The sequence below is a fragment of the Callithrix jacchus genome, chromosome X (assembly GCF_049354715.1).
Source record: "Callithrix jacchus isolate 240 chromosome X, calJac240_pri, whole genome shotgun sequence".
Taxonomy (NCBI): Eukaryota; Metazoa; Chordata; class Mammalia; order Primates; family Cebidae; genus Callithrix; species Callithrix jacchus.
In genome coordinates, this window is record NC_133524.1 from 53,334,856 (window position 1) to 53,346,414 (window position 11,559).

Genomic DNA, 11,559 nt, shown 5'->3' on the forward strand with positions numbered 1-11,559 from the left:
TGTACCTGCGCCTGCTTGAGCCACAGCAGGGGCAGCCAAGGGGTGCTGCTCCAAAATAGAAGGAGCAGAGTCCCAGGTGGCACAGGACAGCAAATGCTGAAGTCCTAGGGGTACCTATCTAGAAACCTTGCCCTCAAGCTCCTAGCTTGCCTCAAAGGCCTCTGAATAGAACCTGGCTTCCTTCTATCCCTATAAGTCTCTTTAGCAGTCTTTTGGCCACACCCTTAGTATTCACTCCCCAATACGCTTTTGAATTTTTTACATGGTCAGGCTGAGAGTTTTCCAAATCTTTCTGTTCAGCTTCTCTTTTAATTATAAATTTTGTTTTAAAATCATTTTTTTCTCATTTTGCTATATATAGCCCAAAGTAGTAATGCAGCAGCTTAAACATTTTGCTGCTTATTTTTTCTGCTATATTTCCTAGTTCATGATTCTTAAATTCTGCCTTCCACAAAGTCCTAGGACATGCACACAATTCTGCCAAATCTTTGCACACATATAACAAAGGTGGCTCTTATTCCAGTTTCCAATACCATTTCTCATTTCCATCTGAGAACTCATCAAAATGGCCTTTGCCATCCATATTTCTGATCATGGGATTAGAAATAAAGCTAAGGAGTGTAAATCTTCTTAGGGATTACTTAAGGGGTCATGATCAGAACCACTTGGGGGTTACATTTTTAACACATGAACTGCTGAACTGATCATGGTCACTTAAGTAATGCCTAAGGAGGTTTAGGCTCTCCCTGTAGCACTTGTCTTCTTCTGAGACCTCACCAAAATCACCCTTAATCCTCTATTAATGGCATTACAGGCTTTTTCTAGCCTGCTCCTCCATATTCTTTCTACCTCTACCCATTACCCAGTTCCAAAGCCACTTCCACATTTTCAGGCATTACAGCAACAGCCCCATTCTTGGCACCTATCTTCTTTGTCCATTTTGTACTACTGAGGAATTTATCTGAGACTGGGTAATTTATAAAGAACAGATTTTAGGCCAGGCGCAGTGGCTCATTCCTGTAATCCCAGCACCTTGTTAGGCCAAGGTGGGAGGATTGCTTGAGGTCTGGAGTTCAAGATCAGCCTGGCCAACATGGTAAAACCGCATCTCTACTAAAAATACAAAAGTTAGCTGGGCATCCTGGTGGCAGGCACCTGTAGTCCCAGGTACTTGGGAAGCTGAGGCACAAGAATCACTTGAACCCGGGAGGCAGAGGTGCAGCAAGCCTAGATTACGCCACTGCACTCCAGCCTGGGTGACAGAGCAGCACTCTGTCTCAACAACAACAACAACAAAAAAAACAGAGATTTTATTTACTTTTTATCATTTTGGAGGCAGGATGCCCACGATCATGTGGCTACATCTGGTGAGAGCCTTCTTGCTGCATCATCCCATGGTGGAAGGCAAAAGGGCAAGAGAGTATGTGCACATGACAAAAAGAGAAGGGAAGTGGGTAGAACTCATCCTTTTATCAGGAACCCATTTCTGTGATAACCAACATAATAATTGGTTATCACTCCTGTGATAATAGTATTAATCCATTTATGAAGGAAGAGCCCTCATAACTTCATTACCCCTTAAAGGTCCCATCTCTCAACACTGTTGCTTTGGGGATTAAGTTTTTAACACAGGAACTTTAGGGGACACAATCAAACCACAGCAGACCATAACTTAAATTCACTAATGTGAATTTGTAGTGGTCAGTATCCATGCCCACTTCCAATCAAGTCATGATTGCTTTGATTTATTTTATGATTCTTTGATTCATTTATGGTCATTTTAATCTTGATTTGGTAAATCCACTGGTGCTGAGCATAGATCTTCTACATCAAGTTATTGGTGAAAGCTCAAACAAAAGAAATGAAGCAAGTAACAATTGGTAATTTTGACACAGATATAAACTTCCATTGTGGCCTGCCACTTTTTAATCTTGGAAAACATGTTGTTGAAGGTAAGACACATTCCATAGAGACTGTTTAGGCACAGCATGATGTTTGACCTAATGTCCTCAGTAATTAGCTTGAATGTATCAAATGTAGCTGCATGTTTCTACAGGTCAGCAGAGCTGACCTCAAAAACACACACTTTGGGGTCATCAGATAACATTTTGGTTTCTCAGAAGTATGAGGTGCATTTTCTAGTGTTAAGTATGGCTGGTACTTTCACACCATACCAACTTTTCTTAAGAAATGGAACAACTGCTTATTTGTGCCTTCCTTTTCCACCTCCCTTGTATAATTCTCTTGTTCTTGCCAGAGCCAGGCAGAGACTAAGGTTTTGTGCTTGAAATTCCTACATGATCTTTTCTATCTTTTGGTAGTCACCATCAACAGGAAACTGCTGGCATAAGTTGGTTGCTGCAAATGGTCACAGAGTTTTTATCGGGTTAAAAACTCTTTTCTCAACAAATAATCAGAATTTGGATTATTTGCAATGTTTGAATTTTGTGCTTCAAAGGGAGGATTCTTTTTTAAATCTAGCACCTGTTTTCTTTCTTTCTTTTTTTTGGAGACAGAGTTTCACTCTGCTGTTGCCCAGGCTGGATTGCAGTGGCATGATCTTGGCTCACTGCAACCTCTGCTCCTGGGTTCAAGCGATTCTCCTACCTCAGCCTCCCGAGTAACTGAGACTACAGGCATGCGCCACCACACCCAGCTAATTTTTGTATTTTTAGTAGAGATGGGGGTTTCACCATATTGGCCAGACTGGTCTCGAACTCCTGACCTCGTGATCTGCCTGCCTCAGCCTCCCAAAGTGCTGGAATTACAGGTGTGAGCCACTGCACTCGGCCCTCTTTCTTTTCTTTCAATCAAATATGATGTTGAAATTTCTTGTAACAAATGCAGGCCAGTTGCGGTGGCTTATGCCTGTAATCCCAGCACTTTGGGAGGCTGAGGTGAGAGGATTGCTTAAGCCTAGGAGTTTGATACAAACCTGGGCAACATGCGAAACCTCATCTCTACCAAAAATTGGTTGGGCATGATGGCGCGTGCCTGTGATCTCAGCTACTCAGGAGGCTGAGGTGGGAGGATTGCTTGAGCCCAGGAGGTCGAGGCTGCAATGAACCATGATCACCTCACTGCACTCCAGCCTGGGTGACAGAGCAAGACCCTGTTTCCTAAATAAACAAATAAATTCTCACAAACCAAATGCAACAGAAAATTTTCATTTTGAGTACCTTAAAATAATGATGAAGCTTTTCCCCCAAGTGAATGCAGGCATTGCTCTACTTACCCTAATAAGTCTTCTTTAGTATTCAAACTGCAACACCAAGTAAACATCACCCAGGGAACCATACTTGACTTTCCATCTCCTAAGTTGAAGTTTTGCTTCAAATCCATAGACTCTATCAGTACACTCCAATCTATTCTTTAGTGTCTTTAAAATTTTTGATGCAACTTTATTAATGTGCCAAAGAAAAGCCATTTGTTGAAGCCAGTAAACATCGAATCTGAAAAAGGAGAAGCACTCACAAAGAAATGTTGCCATGTTTCTTTTGCCTCGTACTTTTTTTTAAACCAAAACTCTAAACACTTAGATTTAAAACAACAGGGAATGGTGTGATCCCAGTTCTTTACAGAAAGCCGAAAGGCAGGTGGGAAATGTCTTAGATTTAATTACATTCATCTGGCATAATTTACTGTGGGAAATAAGACCTACAGATAAACTTGCAGGTGAGGGCTCCTCAGTAAATGAATCTCAGCGTTTTCTGAACAAATTGCTGTTGTGAACAGCAGCATCTGTCCACAGACTTATGCAGAGTTTCCACAGTATTTCAAAATATTCATGTGTCACTGTGAATATTTCAACCTTAGTTTATGTGGGTGCTTCTTGTACTTCAAGTTTCTAACTAGTACTGTAAACTATGCAGTGTCAACATCCATAATGCATGGATAGAAAATAAAACCCTTCTGGGCTGGGCGCGGTGGCTCACGCCTGTAACCCCAGCACTTTGGGAGGCTGAGGCGAGGGGATCATGAGGCCAAGAGATCAAGACCATCTTGGTCAACATGGTGAAAACCTGTCTCTACTAAAAATACAAAAAATAGCTCGGCATGGTGGTGTGTGCCTGTAGTGACAGTTACTCGGGAGGCTGAGGCAGGAGCATTGCTTGAACCCAGGAGGCAGAGGTTGCAGTGAGCCGAGATCACACCACTGCACTCCAGCCTGATACCTGGTGACAAAGTGAGACTCTGTCTCAAAAAAAAGAAAAGAAAACCCTTCTGATTGAACATCTAAGTTAGTGTCATCTCAATGTAATCTGACCTGTCATCAGTATGTCTCCTAACAGAAATACTTGAAAATGGCCCCTTTCCTATTCCCTTTACCTCATTGGTCCCAAAAATAGTGTGGATAATTTCCCTGCACACTGCTAACCTGTGAAATTCTCCTGGGGTGGAGGGCATCTTAGCTTTACTTCTTAATCATGTAATCCTGTCACTAGCTGGTTGAGCTCCAGCTAAAAATGTTCCAACCCATCTCATAAAAGATCCCAGTTTGGCTGGGCGTGGTGGGTCATGCCTGTAATCCCAGCACTTTGGGAGGCCGAGGTGGACGGATCATAAGGTCAGGAGATGGGGACCATCCTGGCCAACATGTAAAATCCTGTCTCAACTAAAAATACAAACATTAGGTGGGCATGGTGGCGCATGCCTCTAGCCCCAGCTACCAGGGAGGCTGAGGCTGGAGAACTGCATGAACCAGGGACTCAGAGGTTGCAGTGAGCCAAGATCATGCCACTGCACTCCAGCCTGGGTGACAGAGTAAGACTCCGTCTCAAAAACAAAACAAACATCCCAGTTTCTCAGTTTGCACAGCCAGATGCTTTAAAAATTCCATATCTTTCTATTGAAGGGGTCAGCAGACATCTGTGACTTCTGAAAACTGATGTTTCTCTGCTTTCTTAAGAAAGTAACACTCTGAAACAAAGCCATAAAGCAATTCAATTAAACTATTGTTAGGCTTCATTGATTTATTGACAAACATTTTTATGTAAAAATAATAAGTATGAAATCTCACCAAGAATCAGATTTGGCTGATTTTTAGTATCAAATACCAATTACAAGCAAATCAATAAATAAACCAATAAATGATAAAAATTATATTGTTGTAATCTTTTTAAAAGAGTCCTGATCTTTTAAGAGTAGACACTGAAATACTTAAGGATGAAATGGTATAACAGATATGCTTCAGAATACTGGGAGTGAGGGAAGTGGGTAGGGTTAAGAGGCAAAATGAGACAAGCTATGAGTTGGTAATTGGTGAGTCTGGGCAATGGATCCACTAAGGTTCATTACAGTATTCTCTCTACTTTTTAATGTTTGAAATGCTCTATGATAAAAAGTTTTTTTATTATAAAGAAGTAACAATCACTAAAATAAAATAATTCTATTCTCTTTAGAAACACCTGATGCTATGTAACAGTCCACATAGCAACAATCATACAACACTTTTATTTTTTTCTCTATTTCTTTGTGATGAGACACGCCTATTTTTATTTTGAGATGGAGCCTCACTCTGTTGCCTAGGCTGTAGTGCAGTGCGCGATCTCAGCTTACTGCGTCCTCCGCCTCCTGGGTTCAAGCAATTCTCCTGCCTCAGCCTCCTGAGTAGCTGGGACTAGAGGCGCCCATCACCACGCCCAGCTAATTTTTGTATTTTTAGTAGAGATAGGGTTTCATCATGTTGGTCAGGCTAGTCTCAAACTCCTGACCTCGTGATCTGCCCTCCTCAGCCTCCTAAAATGCTGGGATTACAGGCATGAGCCACTGCGCCCGGCCAGCTCTTCTATTTTTGTAGAAGAAAAAATTGTGGCAAAATAAGAACAAAATAAAATTAAAAGAAAAACAGGCGGAGTGCAGTGGCTCATGCCTGTAATCCCAAGATTTTGGGAGGCTGAGGCAGGAGGACTTCTTGACCCCAAAAGTTTGAGACTAGCCTGGGCAACATAGTGAGACTGCATCTCTACAAAAAAACTTTAAAAACTAGCCGGGCATGGTGGCACATGTCCCAGCTACTCTGGAGGCTGAAGCAGGAGGACTGGTTGAGCCCAGGAGGTTGAGTTCATGCAACTGCACTCCAGCCTGGGTGACAGAGTGAGACCCTGTATAAATAAACAGATTTCAAAAATGAAGTCTAGACGTGGTGGCTCAGGCTTGTAATCCCAGCACCTTGAGAGGCTGAGGCAAGATTGCTTGAGCCCAGGAGTTCAAGGCTGCAGTGAGCTGTGATTACACCACTGCACTCCAGCCTGGGTGACTGAGCGAGACCTTGTCTTTGTTTTGTTTTTGAACTGGAGTCTTGCTCTGTCACCCAGGCTGGAGTGCAGTGGCATGATCTCAGCTCACTGCAATCTCCACCTCCCAGGTTCAAGCAATTCTCCTGCCTCAGCCTTCAGAGTAGCTGGGATTACAGGCACCCACCACCATACCCAGCTAATTTTTGTATTTTTAGTAGCGACAGGGTTTCACCACATTGGCCAGGCTGGTCTCGAATTCCTGGCCTCAAGGGATCCACCTGCTTTGGCCTCCCAAAGTGCTAGGATTACAGGCGTGAGCTACTGTGCCCAGCCAACCTTGCCTCTTAAAACAGAAAAGAAAAACAAACATCGTCCATATAGGTATAGGTCAAACCCCAAAACCACTGATGATAAACAGCTAGCAAAGTAATAATCATACTATTTGGGATCTTTCAAGGGGAAGTGCTGAAAAGTTACCACTTCCCTTTGCACATGGCTGCTCTGGAGCCATTCTTGCTCCAGCCCTCTGCTGTGGCAGGAGCCTATCAGCCGGGCAGCCCTGCTCATTTGTCCACCTATAAGTGCAACAGTTAGCTGGTCTCTGCATATGAACGGGTTTGGCTCTAGGGGTATACCTGTTGCAGGATGTGTATATCAGTTAAGTGTATCTGTGTGTGAGCAAGGTTATATGTGTACACATTTGCCCATGTGTGCTTGTCTTTGTGTGCAAGAGTGTGTATATGTACAATATGGAATTTTTATCTTTGTGTTTGTTTGCATATTGCTAAAGTGTATGAGTGTGCTTCTGTGTGTGTGTGTTGGAGCTGTTATGTCTGTTCACGGGTGGGAGTGTATATGTGAATGGGTGTGTGTGTGTGTACATATACCAGGATATACATACTTGTGTTGGTGAACACACCTATGTGAGAGAGTTTGAATCTGTCTTTGTGTTAGAGCATGTGCGAATATGTGAGCAGTTTTTTACTTGCCTGCTTTTTTCTCAGTGCATATATATCCATAGGTCTCTGAGGGGGATTCTATGTACTATACTTGTGTGTGTGTGTGTGTGTATACACACGCGTGGTAGGGTTCAAGTGCATGTCAGCCTGCTGGCATATGTAAGTAACTTTGAATCTGAGCGTTAATATTGTGACAGTGTTTATATATGTAAAAATATCAATATACAGCTTTGTGCATATCTGTGTTGTGTCTGAATATGTGAGAGGATTTGAATAATCAGCTATATTGAGTCAATGAGTATATATATGTCTGTGTGAGTGAAAGTATATGTAAGTTTGCTCGTGTGTACCTATCTGTCAGTGTTTGAGATCTCGTTCATCTATATGTGTGTTAGGGGAGTTATAAAGGTCGTTTTGTGGGCCATTGCGTGTGTGTATGTGTGTGTGAATGAGTGTGTGAGTGTGTCTGTGTATGTGAACAATTCTCAGCCCTCTCATACCCAGTGCCCTCTTTCATGTAACAGATACTTTGTAACACCCTTTTAGTGTCTGGAAATGAAGTTCTTAGATAATATAATCTCTCTGCATATGGTTTTTTTTTTTTTTGAGATGGAGTTTCACTCTTTTTGCCCAGGCTGGAGTGCAATGGCGTGATCTTGGCTCACTGCAACCTCCGCATCCCAGGTTCAAGTGATTCTCCTGCCTCAGCCTCCCAAGTAGCTGAGATTACAGATGCGTGCCACCACACCCAGCTAATTTTGTATTTTTAGTAGAGACAGGATTTCACCATGTTGGCCAGGCTGGTCTTGAACGCCTGACCTCGGGTGGTCCACCTGCCTCGGCCTCCCAAAGTGCTGGGATTACTGGCGTGAGCCACCATGCCCAGACCTCTGCACATGTAATTTAAAAAGAAAACCCATATAGTATTTTATACAATATCCATATTGTATTAACTATAGTACAAATAAGAAATAAAAGGAAAATGATTTATAAGAAAACAATTTGTATTTCAATATGTAAATGCTTGGGCATGATACTCCCCAGGAGATTCGAGGAAGTAATTAGACTCTCCCAATGTCTTACACTGGTTAATATGGATTTAGGAGAAGGGGACCCATCAAATGCTGGACGTGCGGGAAAATGACAGGCACAGGCCTTAGGGGTATTTTCTGAAATAGTCAACAACTCTAAGGAAAGCTCATCCCAAACCAAAGTACAGCCTCCTCTTTACTTACCTGACAGCCATGTTCCTGGATAATTCGGGGTATGTTAAAATCAAGAGGGAAAAAAATGGTTTTTATCTGTGAAATAGTTAGATTCTAGGTTCACTTACCTAAAAGTCCAGAGTCCTAAAGGATGCAGGACATGTTGGCTGCGTGGGACTGTTCCCCATGTCACTGGACGGCCAACATCCTCCCCCTGGCTCCTAAATATCGGAAGGACACCCTACACCCCCAGCATTGTGGCCGTCAAAAATGCTCCTACACAAATTTCCAAAATGTCCCCTAGAGGGCAGTAACGTCTTTGCTGAGGACGAAGCACTGGCGCTTGGAGAAGGTACACTATGTACCTGTGTGAACGCGGCAGAGTGCTAGCTGTACCTCCGCCTCCGTGTGCGTGTGTGCCTATGTGTGTGAGTGTGTGCACGCGCAAGCGTGTGTGCGTATGTGTGTTTGTTACACGCGAGCGCACGCGTTCCTCATGCAAGAGCGGGTTGCTGTCCACAGGTGACCACAGCAGTAGACCGTTTACGGGGGTAGGGAGTGTGCAGGTGTCCGGGCTCGAGCAGGTGTGTGTGTGTTCTGTGTTCGCACGCGTCCTGAGCCTCAGCTGGGCCCTAGCTGAGGCTGCCAGTCCGCCAAGGAGAACCCTCTCCTCACTTGTTTGTAAAATCTCTCCAGCTTTCTCGGAGCCACCAGGGTTTTGTTTGCTGCTATTGTTTGGGGGGGGATGTGGGGATTTTTGTTTTATCTTTAGCTGTTTTCACTGAGACTCAGGGCTACATATTATCCACCTTCTCAGTCTTAGTGTGGCTCTCCGTGTCTCCCTCTCTGTCTCCTTCATTATTTCTGTCTCTGTCTCTCTAGCTCCCCTCTCTTATCTCTGCCCCACCTCGCCCCGTCTCTATTTTTCTTTCTTTCCTGGCGTTAGCCCTCTTTATCTCTCTCTCCCTGTTCTTTTCTCTCTCTTGCGCGCTCTCTGTCTCTATTTCTGGTGTGCTTGTTTCTGTGTGTGTCTCTGCCTCTTTTTTCTCACTCTCATTTTCACCCTTCCTTCACTTTCTGTCCCTCTTCCTCTCTGTGTGTAAGGCTTTCTCCCCTTTCTCGGTTTGTCTCTCTGTCTCTTTCTCCCTCCTATGTCTCCATCTCTGTTACACACACCTCTCTCTCCTTCTGTCTCTCTCTTGCCTCTCTCTTACATTCAGTTTCTCTGTCTCTATCCCTTTCCCCCTGCCTCCCCTCAAGGTAAAGGAGAGAGAGAGAGAGAGAGAGTGAATGTTGACACTCACCTGCAGGCTGTCCCATAGTTCTGAGATTTCAGGGTGCCATCAAAAAGTCTGGCTCGGGTGCAGTGGCTCACACCTGTAATCCCAACAATTTGGGAGGCCGAGGCAGGCAAATCATTTAGGTTACGAGTTGGAGACCAGCCTGGCCAACATGATGAAACCTCGTCTCTACTAAAAATAAGCCGGGCATGGTGGCACATGTGCCTGTAATCCCAGCTAGTTGGGAGGCTGAGGCACGAGAATCACTTGAATCCAGAAGACCGAGGTTGCAGTGAGCCGAGATTGTGCCACTGCATTTCAGCCTGGGCGACAGAGCAAGACTCTATTTTAAAAAACAAACAAAAAAAAGGAGCCGAGCCCTAGGTGGCTGTGGCAGGCCAGGCTGGATTGAGCTGGAAAGCCGTGCAGAGGGGAGATTTTTCCTGTGAGGGAAGGAGTAGGAAGATATCCACTCAAGTTCCACCCCACAATCCAATCCCAGCCCAGCCCCAGCTCCAACAATCATCCTGAGTTTCCCCAGTTTCTGCCCGGCTGCTTCACTGCCTTCCCTCTGGGACCTACACTGTTAACTCGTCACATCCCCACACTCCCGGGGCTCTCCTCTTTCCCCCCAGCTTTGCTTTGCTGCTCTCACCGCCAGATATACTCCCCAGACCGCTCTTGCAGGGAATCCTGCCTGGATGTCTCCAGGGCGCCCTCTCTGACCCACAGCCCCAGCCCATTTAATCCCTCAATCAATTCATTTGACAGATTGTCACTGAGAGCCTACCATGATGTGCTATGTAGTGTTCCTTCAGAGGAGAGTCAGTGAGTCTGTAACTCCTGTCCTGTAAATCCTGTCACCTGGATTGCTGCAGGTGACAGATAATGATTCTGGGTTCACTTACCTAAAAGTCCAAAGTCCTAGAGGATGTAGGACATGTTGGCTACGTGGGACTGTCCCCCATATCACTGAATGGCCAACATCCTCCCCCTGACTCCTAAATGTCAGAAGAATGCCCTATACCCCAGCATTGTGGCCATCAAAAATGCTCCTATACAAATTTCCAAAATGTCCCCTAGAGGGGCCTCTGAGTAGTCTCCCTACTTCTACCTGCACTCCACACGACCTCTGCTCTTCACAACAGCAAGTGGGATTCTGTTACATCCTACATCATACCACATCTGGCCTCTGCTCAGAATCTTCCCATGACTCCCATCTCATTCAGAGGAAAAACCCCTCACCATAGTCTCCTTGATCTGGCCTCACTACCTTTCTGACCTCGCCTCCCACCACGTTCCCCTGACTCACTGTGTTCCACCCACAGTGGCCTGATTGCTTTTCCTCAAACATGCCATGTAGAGTCCCACCTCGGGGCCTTTGTTCTGGCTGTTCCCCCTACCTGGACTTCTCTTCCCCCAGATATCCGCGTGACTCACTCTCTCACCTCTCTTAGGTCTTTGCTCAGATGACACCTCCTTCGTGAAGCCTCCCCTGTCCACCTCATCTAAAACTGCAGCACCTTCGCCACCCCTAGCACTTCCTATCTTCCTTCCCTCTTTTATGTTTATTCTTAGGAACTTGTCATCATCTGACATACTGTACTTCACCCGTGTCTCTTCTTTATTATCCAGAATGTCGGTTCCACAAGGGCCGGGATCTTTATCTGTCTAGTTTACAGCTGTATCCCCAATACCTAGAAAAGTGCCTGGCACACAGCAGATGCTTAATCAATATTTTTTCAGTGTATGAATGAATATGCATTTTATATTCACATATATTTGCCTCCTCACCTAAAATAAAAATCAAAAAGTCCTCATCGTGGCCCACAGCCCTACACAATCTGGCCCCAAGATACCTGTGCGACCTCACCTC

The 11,559-nt window shown here is 44.7% G+C and overlaps 1 protein-coding gene across 2 annotated transcripts in view; it reads left to right on the forward strand.

Moving 5' to 3' along the window:
* GPR173 (G protein-coupled receptor 173) overlaps positions 1-11,559 on the forward strand; it is a 30,457-nt gene that overhangs the window by 15,053 nt on the left and 3,845 nt on the right. The gene's annotated exons all lie outside the window — the stretch shown is intronic.